We start from the raw sequence: 13,537 nt of genomic DNA, 5'->3' as shown, positions 1-13,537 counted from the left end.
TACAGCCGCTTTAAAATCCATCATGCTGGGTTGATTGCAAAGAATCTTTGGCCAAGGATCTTTGGGCCCAGCGTGCCGCTTTCAAAGGAAGGATGGAGATTAGGTCCAGCAATGCTATTAGCCAAGATGGGAAGGAATGGCTTCCCTAGCCTCTGTTTGTCTGGGAATGGGTGACAGGGGAGGGATCATGTGAGGATTTCCTGTTCTGTTCACTCCCTCTGGGGCACCTGGTGTTGGCCACTGTGCTAGATGGACCTTTGGTCTGACTCAGCTTGGCCGTTCTTATGAGGTGACTGACCTCGTCAGCGGATCGAGGAATGACAAGATGCAGGCAGAAAGCCTGGGAGAGCAGCTGAGCGCGGGGCTTTGCCCTAACTGGTCCCAAATGTCCCCTTTCTCCCATATCCCCTTATCTCCTTGTCCGGCATGCGCACCCCCACTCACATGGCCAGCTGCTTCCGCTCCGCAGACTTGGCACAGCTGCGCGCTTATCTCCTGCATCAGGATCCCAGGCCTAGCGCTGCTGACAGGGGAGAAAGAGCTCTGTCCCGAGGCTGTGGGAACACAACCTTCTGCCTGCGGACGTCCCTGGTGCCTGCCTCTCAGCGGGGAATCAGTCGCCGCCAGGCCGGCCTGGCTCCATCGCATGGGCTGCCGCTCCAAAGAATGTGAGTGGGAGGGCCGGGCGTGGGCAGCGAGGGCCGTTTTGACCCAGGGAAGGAAAGAATCTGGTCCCGTACAGAGGCGAAGCCGGAACGACGAGGTTCACTAGAGCTGAGCAAATCCGCAATGAATAATACATGCAGGGCTGCCAGCTAAAACCGGACACTCCCGCAGGAGAGCTGGGACTGGCTTCCTCGCCCCTGCCTCTTGAAAGACCCATCCTTGCTCAGCCCCTTTGCCTCCTCCCCCAAAGCACTGGCTCTGCCCTGCCCCCACCCCACCACTTGTTCTTCTTCCCCCCTCTCTATCACTCCCTGCTTTTCCTCTCCCCTGCCCCTGCATGGCTCAGCCAGGACTAGTCTGCAGAGATGGGTCTGGGAGCTGCAGCCACCCCATGCAGCGAGGAAGTGGACCTGGCTGAGGATAGAATCCCAGAATCCCAGGGTGGGCAGAGACCTCAGGAGTCATCGAGTCCAGCCCCCTGCCCAAAGCAGGACCAACCCCAACTCCATCATCGCAGCCAGGGCTTGGTCAAGCCAGGACTTCAGAACCTCTAGGGATGGAGATTCCACCCCTCCCTGGGGAACCCATCCCAGCGCTTCACCACCCTCCTCCTGAATTAGTATTTCGTACTGTCCAACCTAGACCTCCCGCATTGCCCCTTGTTCTTCCATCTGTCCCCATTGAGAACAGCCTCTCTCCATCCTCTCTGGAACCTCCCTTCAGGGAGTTGAAGGCTGCTATCAAATCCCCCCTCACTCTTCTCTTCTGCAGACTAAATAAGCCCAAATCCCTCAGCCTCTCTCATAAGTCATGTGCTCTAGGCCCCTAATAATTTCTGTTGACCTCCACTGGACCCTCTCCAATGCGTCCGCGTCCTTTCTGTAGTGAGGGGCCCAGAACTGGACACAATACTCCAGATGTGGCCTCCCCAGTGCCGAATAAAGGGGAATAATCACCTCTCTATGTCTGCCGGCAATGCTCCTCCCAATGCACCCTAATAGGCCATTAGCCTTTTTGGCTACAAGGGTGCCCTGTTGACTCCTATCCAACTTGTCATCCACTATCATCCCCAGGTCCTTTTCTGCAGAACTGCTGCTTAGCCAGTCTGTCCCCAGCCTGTACCAATGCTTGGGATCTTCTGTTCCAAGTGCAGGACTCTACACTTGTCCTTGTTGAACCTCATCAGATTTCTTTTGGCCCAATCCCCTCATTTGTCTAGGTCACTCTGGGCCCTATCTCTGCCCTCCAGCATATCTACCTCTCCCCCTAACTTAGTGTCATCTGCAAACTTGCTGAGGGTGAAACCCATCTCCTCATCCAGGTCATTAATAAAGATCTTCAGCGGGGTAGCCGAGTTACTCTATAACAGGAAAAACTTAAAAAACAACCAATAGCCTCATAGCACATTAAAGACTAACAAAACATATAGATGGTATCGTGGGCACAAGCCACTTCTTCAGATGACTGGAGTGTTGGAAGTCCAGATCCAAGATGTTGAACAAAACCAGCCCTAGAACCCACCCTTGCGGCACCTCGCTTGATACCGACCACCAACCAGACCTCAAGCCGTTGATCACGGCCCATTGGACCTGACAATCTAGCCAGCTTTCTATCCACCAGTGTGGGCTGGAATGGATGATGACCCAATGCCTCTCTCACGCACAGTAATTGGCCCTTGGGTGAATAGCTGTGACCACGCACAAACAGGTCCCCTTTTTGACCAGACTTTCCAATCGAAAATTGGACACCTGGCCATCCTAGGTCCATAACGGCATAAACTGGTGTTAAGCCAACAACTGCCATGTTTGGCATGAATTGAGGCTATGGCCTAAGTCACACAGCATGTTCTTCATTGCTGGCCAGACTTTTCAAAAGTCATCGTGATTCCATGAACGTCCACTGTGAGGAGTCCTGTTTTAGACACCCTGAAGGCTCCAAACACCCATTCACTGAAAATTAGGCCTCAAAACTGAGTCTCACAGCCCCCTTTTCTACTTAGGAAATGGGCACGGTCTGATTGCAGTTTCTGTAAGCCTATTTGTTGTTCAACGTTTACTCGGCAAATTGACTGCAGATACCAAGTCAGGCTACTAAGCTTTGATCCGTAGAAGCGATCAAGCATTATTGGTAACGTTTTCCTCCTGGGAGGAATGAAGGCATGAAGGCATAGGTGTGTGACGTTAAAACTTGATTCCCACGAATTCCCTTTCATGCAATGTTTGGGTACGTTTACACTACACAGCTCTTTTGAAATAAGCTACTTCGGAATAGTGATTCCAGAATAGCTTATTTCGAAATAGCATGTCTACACTGCAGGGAAGCCTCAAAATGCATCCGAGGCCGGCTTTCCTAATGTAGACGTGCTATCTCGATTTAGAACCCCAAGAGGCAAGGGGGAGGAATAACTTAGAATGGCCCTGGGGAGGTGCTATTTCGAAATAGCAGCAGTGGAGCGTCTAAACACGATGTATTTCGAACTAGCTCTTTTGGAAGAGGCCTTATTCCTCGTAGAATAAGGTTTACAGATTTCGGAATAAGCCATCAGTTATTTCGAAATTGTTTCTCAGTAACAGAACGGCTGGAGAGACGCTGGCATTGTTATCTCGAAAAAATGCTATTTATCTTAAGAACATAAGAACATAAGAACGGCCGTACTGGGTCAGATCAAAGGTCCATCTAGGCCAATAGCCTGCCTGCCGACAGTGGCCAGCACCAGGTGCCCTAGAGGGGGTGGACCGAAGACAATGATCAAGCGATTTGTCTCCTGCCATCCCTCTCCAGCCTCTGACAAACAGAGGCCAAGGACACCATTTTATGGCACAATAACAGTGCAGTGTAGACGCATCCTTCGAGAACGTTGGTGTCAGTAAAATATGATCCCATGGTTGTACTTAGCTAAGTTCCCAATCTAAGTCAGTGGAAAAATTCCACCTTTAAGGAACTTCAGGACAGGTCTAGTTTCATGACAAGTTAAAAGGGAAGAATTGTGACTAAATATCTGGTATGTAGAAGATCCTGATCCAGCGCTCACTGAAATCCGTTGGCATCTTGTATCGATTTCCACAGGTAATGGATAGAGCCCTATGCTGCAGTATTGCAAGAATACGTCCTAAAAGCTCTGGAAGTCTGAATTACTTCTATCAGTTGCATGGTGCGTTCCTTCACCCTTGGCAAAGCATCATTATTAGGAAGGGCCAAGTGTGCATGTTTAACCCACACAGCTCTTGGGGGTGGTGCACCATCCTATGTAGTGGCACAGAGACCACTTACAGAGCATGAGTTTGTTCTACAGCCTCAGTTAGTAGCCAGCTGGCTTTTAGCTCAAGCTGTAGAGGTGCATACGTGAAGTTCCCGAGCTCTCAGGTTCGGTTCTGCCCTATCAGAGTTACACATGCTTGTGTGTGGCCTATCAGAGCAGGTACCTTTGCCCTTCCTTTCCATAAGAGCAGTAATGGTACATCTAGATAGTCCGTTATTTCAAAATAGATTTTGAAATAAGGGGTGCGCTATTCTGGCATCCCTGTAACTCTCTTTCCAGAAGGGTTTAGGGATATCTTGTGCGACAGCGCTAAATTTCTAAATGAGCTATTTCAAAATACATTCAAAATAATTTGCATAGCTTATTCTGAGATAAGGGTGTTGTCTAGATGCACCCTAGATGTCCTCCTCACAGGTGCAGGGGTATCCCTGGGTAGCAGGTTTAAAACTAATAAAAGAAAGCTCTTCTTCACACAGCGTGTAGTCAACCTGTGGAACTCCTTGCCAGAGGAGGCTGTGAAGGCTAGGATTATAACAGAGTTTAAAGAGAAGCTAGATAATTTCATGGAGGTTAGGTCCATAAAAGGCTATTAGCCAGGGGATAAAATGGTGTCCTTGGCCTCTGTTTGTCAGAGGCTGGAGAGGGATGGCAGGAGACAAATCGCTTGATCATTGTCTTCGGTCCACCCTCTCTGGGGCATCTGGTGCTGGCCACTGTAGGAAGATAGGATACTGGGCTAGAAGGACCTTTGGTCTGACCCAGTACGGCCGTTCTTATGTTCTTATGTTCTTATCCCCCTCCGGCCAGAACTGTTTCCATGGGATCACATCTCACCTTTGAAACCTGAGTGAGATTCAAAAGGATGGCTTCTCCCTGATGGCTTCTCCCTGAGGCGCTTTCATGGCAGGAGGTACCCTAGCCCTGGTCTACACAAGGCTGTTATTTCAAAATAACCCCCCTTAGTTCAAAGTAATAAGTGGCGCATCCACACTACCAAGTCTGTTATTTTGAAATACCAGGACGCTTATTTAGAAATCTGTAGTCCTGCTTTCGAAATTCATTATTTCGAAATAACAGTTGTGGCCGTGCCAGTGCTGCTATCTCAAAATAACGACTCCCCAGAGGCATTCAGACAAATTATTCCTCCATGCTTCCTGGGAGCCTAAGAGGAGGTAGCACGTCTACATTCACGGAGCCGCCTCAGACTCATTTCGAGACTTCCCTGTCGTGTGAACATGCTAGTTCGATTTTGTTAAATCAGGAGTTAGTAAGTCGATTTTAGTAATTTCAGAATAATTTCCTAGTGTAGGCATGTGCCCACTAAGCTGGTTTTGGAATGGGAATTATGCCGGGATGGGTTAGAAACGGTTTAAGTTACAGCTGATCCCAAAGGGCAAGGATCGTTTTCTATTTTGTTGTTCCCCAGAAGGAGTTTGGACTGTCAGAGGGCTGAGTCACAGACGACCTGAGGAAACTGAGTCACTGCTTGCAGTGGGCACAGGGCACTGAAGAAAGTAGCAGCACCATGCACGGACGCTGGCCCCTTTGGCTTACATAGAGCTATGGCAATTTGCACCAGTAAAGGTTCCAGCCTATAACAGGTTATCACGTGCTGGCTGCATGTTCATATATCTAACACATGGACATATACCTATGTCATAGAGCAAGAAGGGATCTTGAGAGGTCATCTAGTCTACTCCGCTGCCCTTTCTTCAGGACCAAGTACTGTCCCTGACAGATTTGCCCTACATGGCTCCTTCAGGGATTGAACTCACAACCATGGGTTTAACCAACTAATGCTCATACTACTGAACTATCCCTCCCATTGTGGTCACCCAAGTGTAAGAGTTTTTAAAATCAGCTTAAAGTTCTGTGGCTGTCACTTCTTCACTATAGCAAGGGCTTAGGGTTTTTTTCAGTTCAGCTGATTTTTATACACTCCCTGCTGGGAGTTCTGCCTTCATCTGTCTTCCCTGCTTCAGCTCCATTCGTCTCTACCTTGCTTTCATATGGATTGACCAAGAGCCAATAACGACAGAGTCCCTGAATGGATTTGCTTGTCAAAACACCACAGTGTTTAAGGTTTGCTCGCTATATTAATATAAATTGCAAAGTCTTTGGAGCAGGACTTTTTTTTTTTTTGGAATTGGACAGCACCAAGCACCACAGATTATGCTCTGTGATTAGGGCTTCTGGGTGCTATGGCGATATGCATGAACAATAGTGTTTTGTGATGCCAACAGGTGGATCTGAACCTTGGACCTCTGGCGCTTAGTGCATGAGCCTCTACCACTTGAGCTAAAAGACAACAGGCGCTCAGCTAAGCCTGTAACGCAGACTCTGGCTCTTTCTCTGGGATTGATTTTTGTCCAGATTTTGATAGGGTGAGGTTCATTGGGATTACTGAGAAATATCAGAGAATCAGAGAATCTCAGGGCTGGAAGAGACCTCAGGAGTCATCGAGTCCAGCCCCCTGCCCAAAGCAGGACCAACCCTAACTCAATCATCCCAGCCAGGACTTTGTCAAGCCCGGGATTTCAAAACCTAAACTGGCCTTAAAAACTAGATCTGGCCAAACAATCTATTGCCAGACAAGGAGGAGTTCAGAGAACAGAGCCATCGGTCATGACAGGGATGGGGGGGCTGACGCAGGAACCTGAGAAGAAGCGTTCGGTGTAATTGAGGCAAAAGGGTTGGAAGAAAGCACAGACAAAGCCGGATTCACACAAGGTGGCAGTGCAGATTGTCAGCAGGGGTTTCAGTCATCAGCTTAGGGCTAAAAATATCCGCATGTGTACAGACACAAGGAAAGAGGGAAAAAAACCACAGGCACACACTCAGCCAGGGTAGTTCTGCTGACTTTAATGGAGCTTTGCCCACGTGTGGTGGCTGAGAATTTGGCCTGTGGGATTTATCTGGGAGAAAATCTTGCTCTTTTATTTATAAGTCCAGTTATGATCATCTTGTCTAAGCCCCCAGATGACACAGATCCTGCAACTTTTCTAGATTAACTCTTGTCTGAACTAGATCATAGCTTTCGGGGGGGAAAAATCCAGTCTTGATTTCAAAAAATGTTCGTTGATGAAGAGGCCTTTGGTAAGGGACTCGTGGTAAGTTGTTCCACTGGCTAATTACGCTCCCTTTAAAATGCGCACCGTATCACTGCACTGGATTTGTCTGGCTTCAATTTCCTGTCGTTGGCTCTTGTGAGACTTCTGCCGGCTCTGTTAATCAGCCGGCTGCTATCAAATCTCTTTTCCCTTTGTACTTTATATTTCTAAACTGTGATCAAGTCGACCTTTCGCCTTCTCTTTGTTAAGCCAAGTTGATAAAGGGCCTTGAGTCTATTGCTCTGTGGCAGGTTTCACAATCTTTTAAGCGCTCTTGAGCAGGGCTGGGCAAAATACGGCCCACAGGCCGAATCCAGCCCGTCAAGTCTCTGGATCTGGCCTATGGACACAGCTGCATGCCTGCCCCTCACATGCCACTAAGAAAAGTAGCTGGTCCAGGTCCCTCTTTCAACAGCTGGAAGCTGGGAGGAGGAGGGAGAGGCGTCACACACTGCCCCCACCCCCAGTGAAATCCCATTGGCCGGTTTCTGGCCAATGGGAGCAGCCTGTTGTTAATAGGTAGCTTGGGAGGCACTCTCTCCCTCCTCCCCTTAGGCTCATAGCTATTCAAAGACCACATGGCCCCTGTAGCTGGGGTGGGGCAGGTAGGGAGTCTGCCTGAGAAGGAGGTAAGTCTCCCAGCCAGAGCCTGTCTCTGACACCCCAACCCTCTGTCCCCCACCCTATGTAACCCAAACCCTCTGTCCTCCCTGCACTCCTACCCCACATTATGCAAAGTCCCTGCCCCTCCCCCTCCTACACCCATATCCCCTCCCAGATCCTGCACCCCAATACCCTGCCTTAAGTCACAACCCAAACCCCTGCACCCCCTTCTGCACCCCAGTTCCCTGCCCCAAATCACAACCCAAACCCCTGCACACCAGTCCTCTGCCCCATTTCACAACTACTTCCTGCCCAAGGTCACAGCCCAAACCGCTACACCCCCTTCTGCACCCGAGTCCTCTGCCCCAGGTCACAACCCCCTGCTTCACCCAAACTCCCTCCCAGACCCCACGTCCCCCCTGCACCCTAATCCCTTACCGCTAGATCCCTTCTGCACCCGGCCTCCATCCCAGACCCTGCACTTCCTCCATTAATATCAGGGAAGAGCGAGGTCCTTGGCTACTTTCCAAATTCTTGGAGTGTCCCCCTCCCATCAAAAATGATTGTCTGCCTCTGTTCTTGAGGCTCGTCCTTGAACCCTCTCCAACTTTCCAACATCCATCTTGAATTGTGGATGACAGAACTGGACACAATCTTCCGGCAGCTAGTCCACCCGTGCCAAACACAGAGGAAATACAAGTCCTCTCCTCCCGCTCTGTATGCTCCTGGCTGTACATCCAAAGATCACATCAGCCTCTTTGGCCACGCTGGGCCGGAACTGGATGTGCTGTTCAGTTTATTACCATTCATTTTTCATGTAGACCAATTAAAAGTGCTGAATTAATAGTGCAAGAGCCTAAACTTCTGTATTTTCCCACCGATGGAATTAAGTTTGAGCTAGCTTCCCTTTTGCTTTCCTATTGATATGCCCTCTCCCTGATCCAGGGAGGACCATATTAAATGCAAAAGAGACAAGTTACAATGGCCCATTTGTTCCATGGTGCCCATGCCAAGACCACTGAAAAAAGACTCAATCTGTGATCTTCTTGGAGCTCACAAGTGGGATAACAAGTGGAGTTCCTCAAGGGTCTGTTTTGGGACCCGTACTGTTCAATATCTTCATCAATGATGTAGATATTGGGATAGAGAGTACGCTTATTAAGTTTGCAGATGATACCAAACTGGGTGGGGTTGCAACTTCTTTGGAGGATAGGGACATAATTCAAAATGACCGTGGCAAGTTAGAGAAATGGTCAGAGGTAAACAGGATGAAGTTTAATAAAGAGAAATGCAAAGTGCTCCACTTAGGAAGGAACAATCAGTTCCATACATACAAGATGGGAAGCGACTGTCTAGGAAGGAGCATGGCGGAAAGGGATCTAGGGGTCATAGTGGACCACAAGTTGAATATGAGTCAACAGTGTGATGCTGTTGCAAAAAAAGCAAATATGATTCTAGGTTGTATCAACAGGTGTGTTGTAAGCAAAACTCGTGAAGTCATTCTGCCGCTCTACTCTGCACTAGTTAGGCCTCAGCTGGAGTACTGTGTCCAGTTCTGGGCGCCACATTTCAAGAAAGATGTGGAGAAATTGGAAAGGGTACAGAGAAGAGTGACAAGAATGATTAAAGGTTTAGAGAACGTGACCTATGAAGCCAGGCTTCATGAACTGGACTTGTTTAGTTTGGAAAAAAGAAGATTAAGGGGGGACATGATAGCGATTTTCAAATATCTAAAAGGGTGTCACAAGGAGGAAGGAGAAAATTTGTTCCTCTTGGTTTCTGAGGACAGGACAAGGAGTGCAGCAGGGGAGGCTTAAAGTGCAGCAGGGGAGGTTTAGATTGGACATTAGGAAAAAATTCCTAACTGTCAGGGTGGTCAAATATTGGAATAAATTGCCAAGGGAGGTGATGGAATCTCCCTCTCTGGAGATATTTAAGAACAGGTTAGATAGACATCTGTCAGGGATGGTGTAGACGGAGCTTGGTCCTGCCTTGAGGGCGGGGGGCTGGACTCGATGACCTCTTGAGGTCCCTTCCAGTCCTATTATTCTATGATTCTATGTGGGTCCTTAACCATTGATAGCCACCAACTCATTTGTCATAGATCACCAAACAGTCAGTGGAGGGTAACAACATACGGTCCCTGGGTTTGACCAGGTGACCTAGAATGTTTTTAGAATCTTTCTTGAGGTTCCTTCCAACTTCTTCATTCATTTCTTGAGGTTCCTTCTGACTTCTTCATTCATTTCTTGGGGTTTCTTCCAACATTCTTCATTCATTTCTTGAGGCTCCTTCTGACTTCTTCATTCATTTCTTGGGGTTTCTTCCAACATTCTTCATTCATTTCTTGAGGTTCCTTCCGACTTCTTCATTCATTTCTTGGGGTTTCTTCTGACTTCATTCATTTCTTGAGATTCCTTCCGACTTCTTCATTCATTTCTTGGGGTTTCTTCCAACATTCTTCATTCATTTCTTGAGGCTCCTTCTGACTTCTTCATTCATTTCTTGGGGTTTCTTCCAACATTCTTCATTCATTTCTTGAGGCTCCTTCTGACTTCTTCATTCATTTCTTGAGGCTCCTTCTGACTTCTTCATTCATTTCTTGAGGCTCCTTCTGACTTCTTCATTCATTTCTTGGGGTTTCTTCCAACATTCTTCATTCAGTTCTTGAGGTTCCTTCTGTCTTCTTCTTGCACTTCTTGAGGTTCCTTCCAATTTCTTCATTCATCTGAAGAAGTGGGTTACGCCCACGAAAGCTCACGATACATTCTTTGTCAGTTTCTTCCAAAACCCCCTCTCCGGTTCCCAGGTGGAGCCTCATCTCTCACTGAGACTTGGCTCCAATACAGACAACCAAAAATGCCAAATTTCTCATGAACCCCAATGGGGAGTGGTGGCCAGCCCTGGTTATAAGCAACACAAATTCCCTTCCCTGGCGCAAAGATCAGAGGAAACGTATAATTAGCTACGTCCACCCATGACTTTTGCAAAACAAGAAATGCTTCAAATTTGCAGCCCAGTTTTGGGGAGGAGGGATGCCACAGTCAACGAATCATTTTTATTTCTTCCAAGATTGTCCCAGAAGGAGAGCGTTTCCTCTAAGAGAAAACTCATCTTGGCATTATTTCAGGGACCGGTGCCTCTAATTCCCCTTGCTGTCGTGTTAAGAAAAGTTGAAAGGTAGAGAGATTGGCTAGACAGCTGGATCGCTTGGATAAGAGCATTACGCTTTGAAACTGTGCAGCTTCTAGTAGCCTACGGAGATTAGAAGGCTCATGCCAGGCTCTGTAAAATGCAAGCTAATAATTTCTAACTTCCAGTTGCTCCTTCCCTGATCTACTGAAAGAGAGAGAGAGAAAACAACTGTGGATATTTGAGGTGATTAACATGATGTGTACAAGGTGCTTTGGTTCCACATCATTATTTGCTTTGAAGACATTTTTCTTTGATGAATATGGAGCAGAAAGTGGGTTCGTCAGTCTCTCCCAATGAAGAGTCCAGGCAGATAGCTCAATGCCGCACAAAGGCCGAAGCTATTGAAAGAGAAAAGACAGAAAATGGCCTTCTAATGAACTCGGGCACTTTGCCAGGGAGAATGCAACATAAACAACCACAAAAGCATGCCTGGCTCCCGTGGGTTACTCATACCTTCTCAGGGGTAACAAATAGATCTTTTGGGAGCCTAGTGTGAATGCGGGAAGAAAGAGAGCGAGAGGGCCTTTGGAATGCTCTGGCCTATTCCAACATGGACAGAAAAGAACTTTGTGAAGATGCAATGAGTGCTTTGAAGAGGTAAACTTGGATGTCCTGAATCCTAGCAAATATTCCTTCCGGGCCACTGTCCCAGTCTGACCATCCCTAGGCACACTTGGAGCGCGCAGGCCTCCTATGTGGTTCCCCCAAGCACAGTTCCCTGTAGGTGGAGTGCTTGCGCAGCCACCCAGGAGACAGCACCCACGGCCAGCAGCATATAGCTCTATTGGTGGTGCACATGCCTCGGTGCACAGAACAAATTTATTCCACACCGGGATGGGCAACACTAGAGGGAAGACTGCTCCCAAGTGTTGGAACCCAGTCTCGAGCCGCTTATGCCGTCTGGGGCAGCATTGATCCTCCGGGCTCCCTTGCAGGTAACACACCCTTCTCCAGGAATTCCACCCCAAAGCTGTGAAGCTTCTGGTTCTGTCAGGAGGAGCCATCAACACACTCACATGGCACACACACACAGAGCACACACACACATACACTTTGTTCAGCCTATCAACTTCTTGCTCTTTGTAGGGAGGGGGGTGGATTCTCCATCCCTAGAGGTTTTGAAGTTCCTGCTTGACAAATCCCTGGCTGGAGTGATTGAGTTGGGATTGGTCCTGCGTTGGGTAGGGGGCTGGATTCGATGACTCCTGAGGTCTCCTCCAACCTTATGATTCTCTGAAGTGCTGATCATTCTCCATTGTCTCTGCAACATGGAAAAACCTTCTCCAGGGATCCGTGTCGGCATCCCATGACACACTAACCTCTTGATACAATTTCAGAAAATAACCCCGGCTACATCTACACTGGCATGATTTTCCGGAAATGCTTTTAACGGAAAAGTTTTCTGTTAAAAGCATTTTCGGAAAAGCGCGTCTAGATTGGCAGGACACTTTTCCGCAAAAGCACTTTTTGCGGAAAAGCGTCCGTGGCCAATCTAGACACGGTTTTCCGCAAAAAAGCCCCGATCGCCATTTTCGTGATTGGGGCTTTTTTGCGGAAAACAAATCTCTGCTGTCTACACTGGCCCTTTTGCGCAAAAGTTTTTTCGGAAAAAGACTTTTGCCTGAATGGGAGCAGCATAGTATTTCCGTAAAAGAACTGACAATCTTACATGAGATCGTCAGTGCTTTTGCGGAAATTCAAGCAGCCAGTGTAGACAGCTGGCAAGTTTTTCCGCAAAAGCAGATGATTTTGCGGAAAAACTTGCCAGTCTAGACACAGGCCCCCAGTTCGGCAAGGCAGAGTGAGAACCTCCAACTCTTCCCAGGTGCTACTGCCAATGATTAAAAGTCCGGTTCCAAAATAAAAAGGGGATGGGGGTGGGGAGAAGGAAAAGTTAAAAATAGTGAATCGGAGGGTTCATGTTACAAGAGGCTGACACAGAAGGTGCAAATTGTTCTTAAGTACCCATTGGTTGTTTTTTTAAATCATTAGGATGTGGAAAACAGTGTGCTAGCCAGGCCCAGTCTTTATTCATACCTTTGTGATGGTCCTAAATCTGTAAATGAAATGCTTCCCTGTGCCTGGAATTGTCCTGAAACAACACAGTGACACTGAGAGCCATTGATGTGTAAAAAAATAGTCATGCGGGGCTTGTTGTGCTAGGTGTTTTATGCACACACACAGACCTTCCCTGCCCTGCAACATTTACAATCTTAATGCTCAAGACACATAAAGAAAGGGCTGTTCCTCCCTCCTCCCGCAGAGGAGAACCGAGGCACACAAAGGGTGAGTGAGTTCCGTAAGGCCACACAGGATGGCTGTGACAACTGCGAATTGGACCCAGCTTCTCTGAGCTGCAGGCCAGATTCTGAACCACAAGAGCATTCTTCCTCAGCTTTGGTTACTCATCGGGAGTTCACACAGCCGTGCCGATTGCTGGCAACGAACTCTCTAGTTGTCCTGTTTTGCTAGCAAAATATTTGGACATTGGAGCTTCCAAGTATACAAATTTCCAGGGCAGAAACCTGTTTCAGCCGCTCTCCCAAGGCCCGGCCAATGGCTATCAATCGTGGATTGTCAGGAGGTCCTGTTTTAATCTTTTCCCGTGAGGCTGGCCAATGGCCGATGAGTTGCCCAGGCTTCCGCTTCAGATTGTGTAACGTCTGGGCCTGACGACTAATGGAAAGAAGAGATGCTGCTGTTT

The 13,537-nt window shown here is 48.0% G+C and overlaps 1 long non-coding RNA gene across 1 annotated transcript in view; it reads left to right on the top strand.

Moving 5' to 3' along the window:
• Window positions 1-13,537, top strand: part of LOC106732468 (uncharacterized) — an 85,907-nt gene that overhangs the window by 17,191 nt on the left and 55,179 nt on the right. The window lies entirely within an intron of this gene.

The sequence above is a fragment of the Pelodiscus sinensis genome, chromosome 2 (genome assembly GCF_049634645.1).
Source record: "Pelodiscus sinensis isolate JC-2024 chromosome 2, ASM4963464v1, whole genome shotgun sequence".
In the NCBI taxonomy this organism is placed as follows: Eukaryota; Metazoa; Chordata; order Testudines; family Trionychidae; genus Pelodiscus; species Pelodiscus sinensis.
The sequence above is the reverse complement of the archived record's forward strand: the minus strand, read 5'-3'. Positions and strand labels throughout refer to the sequence as shown.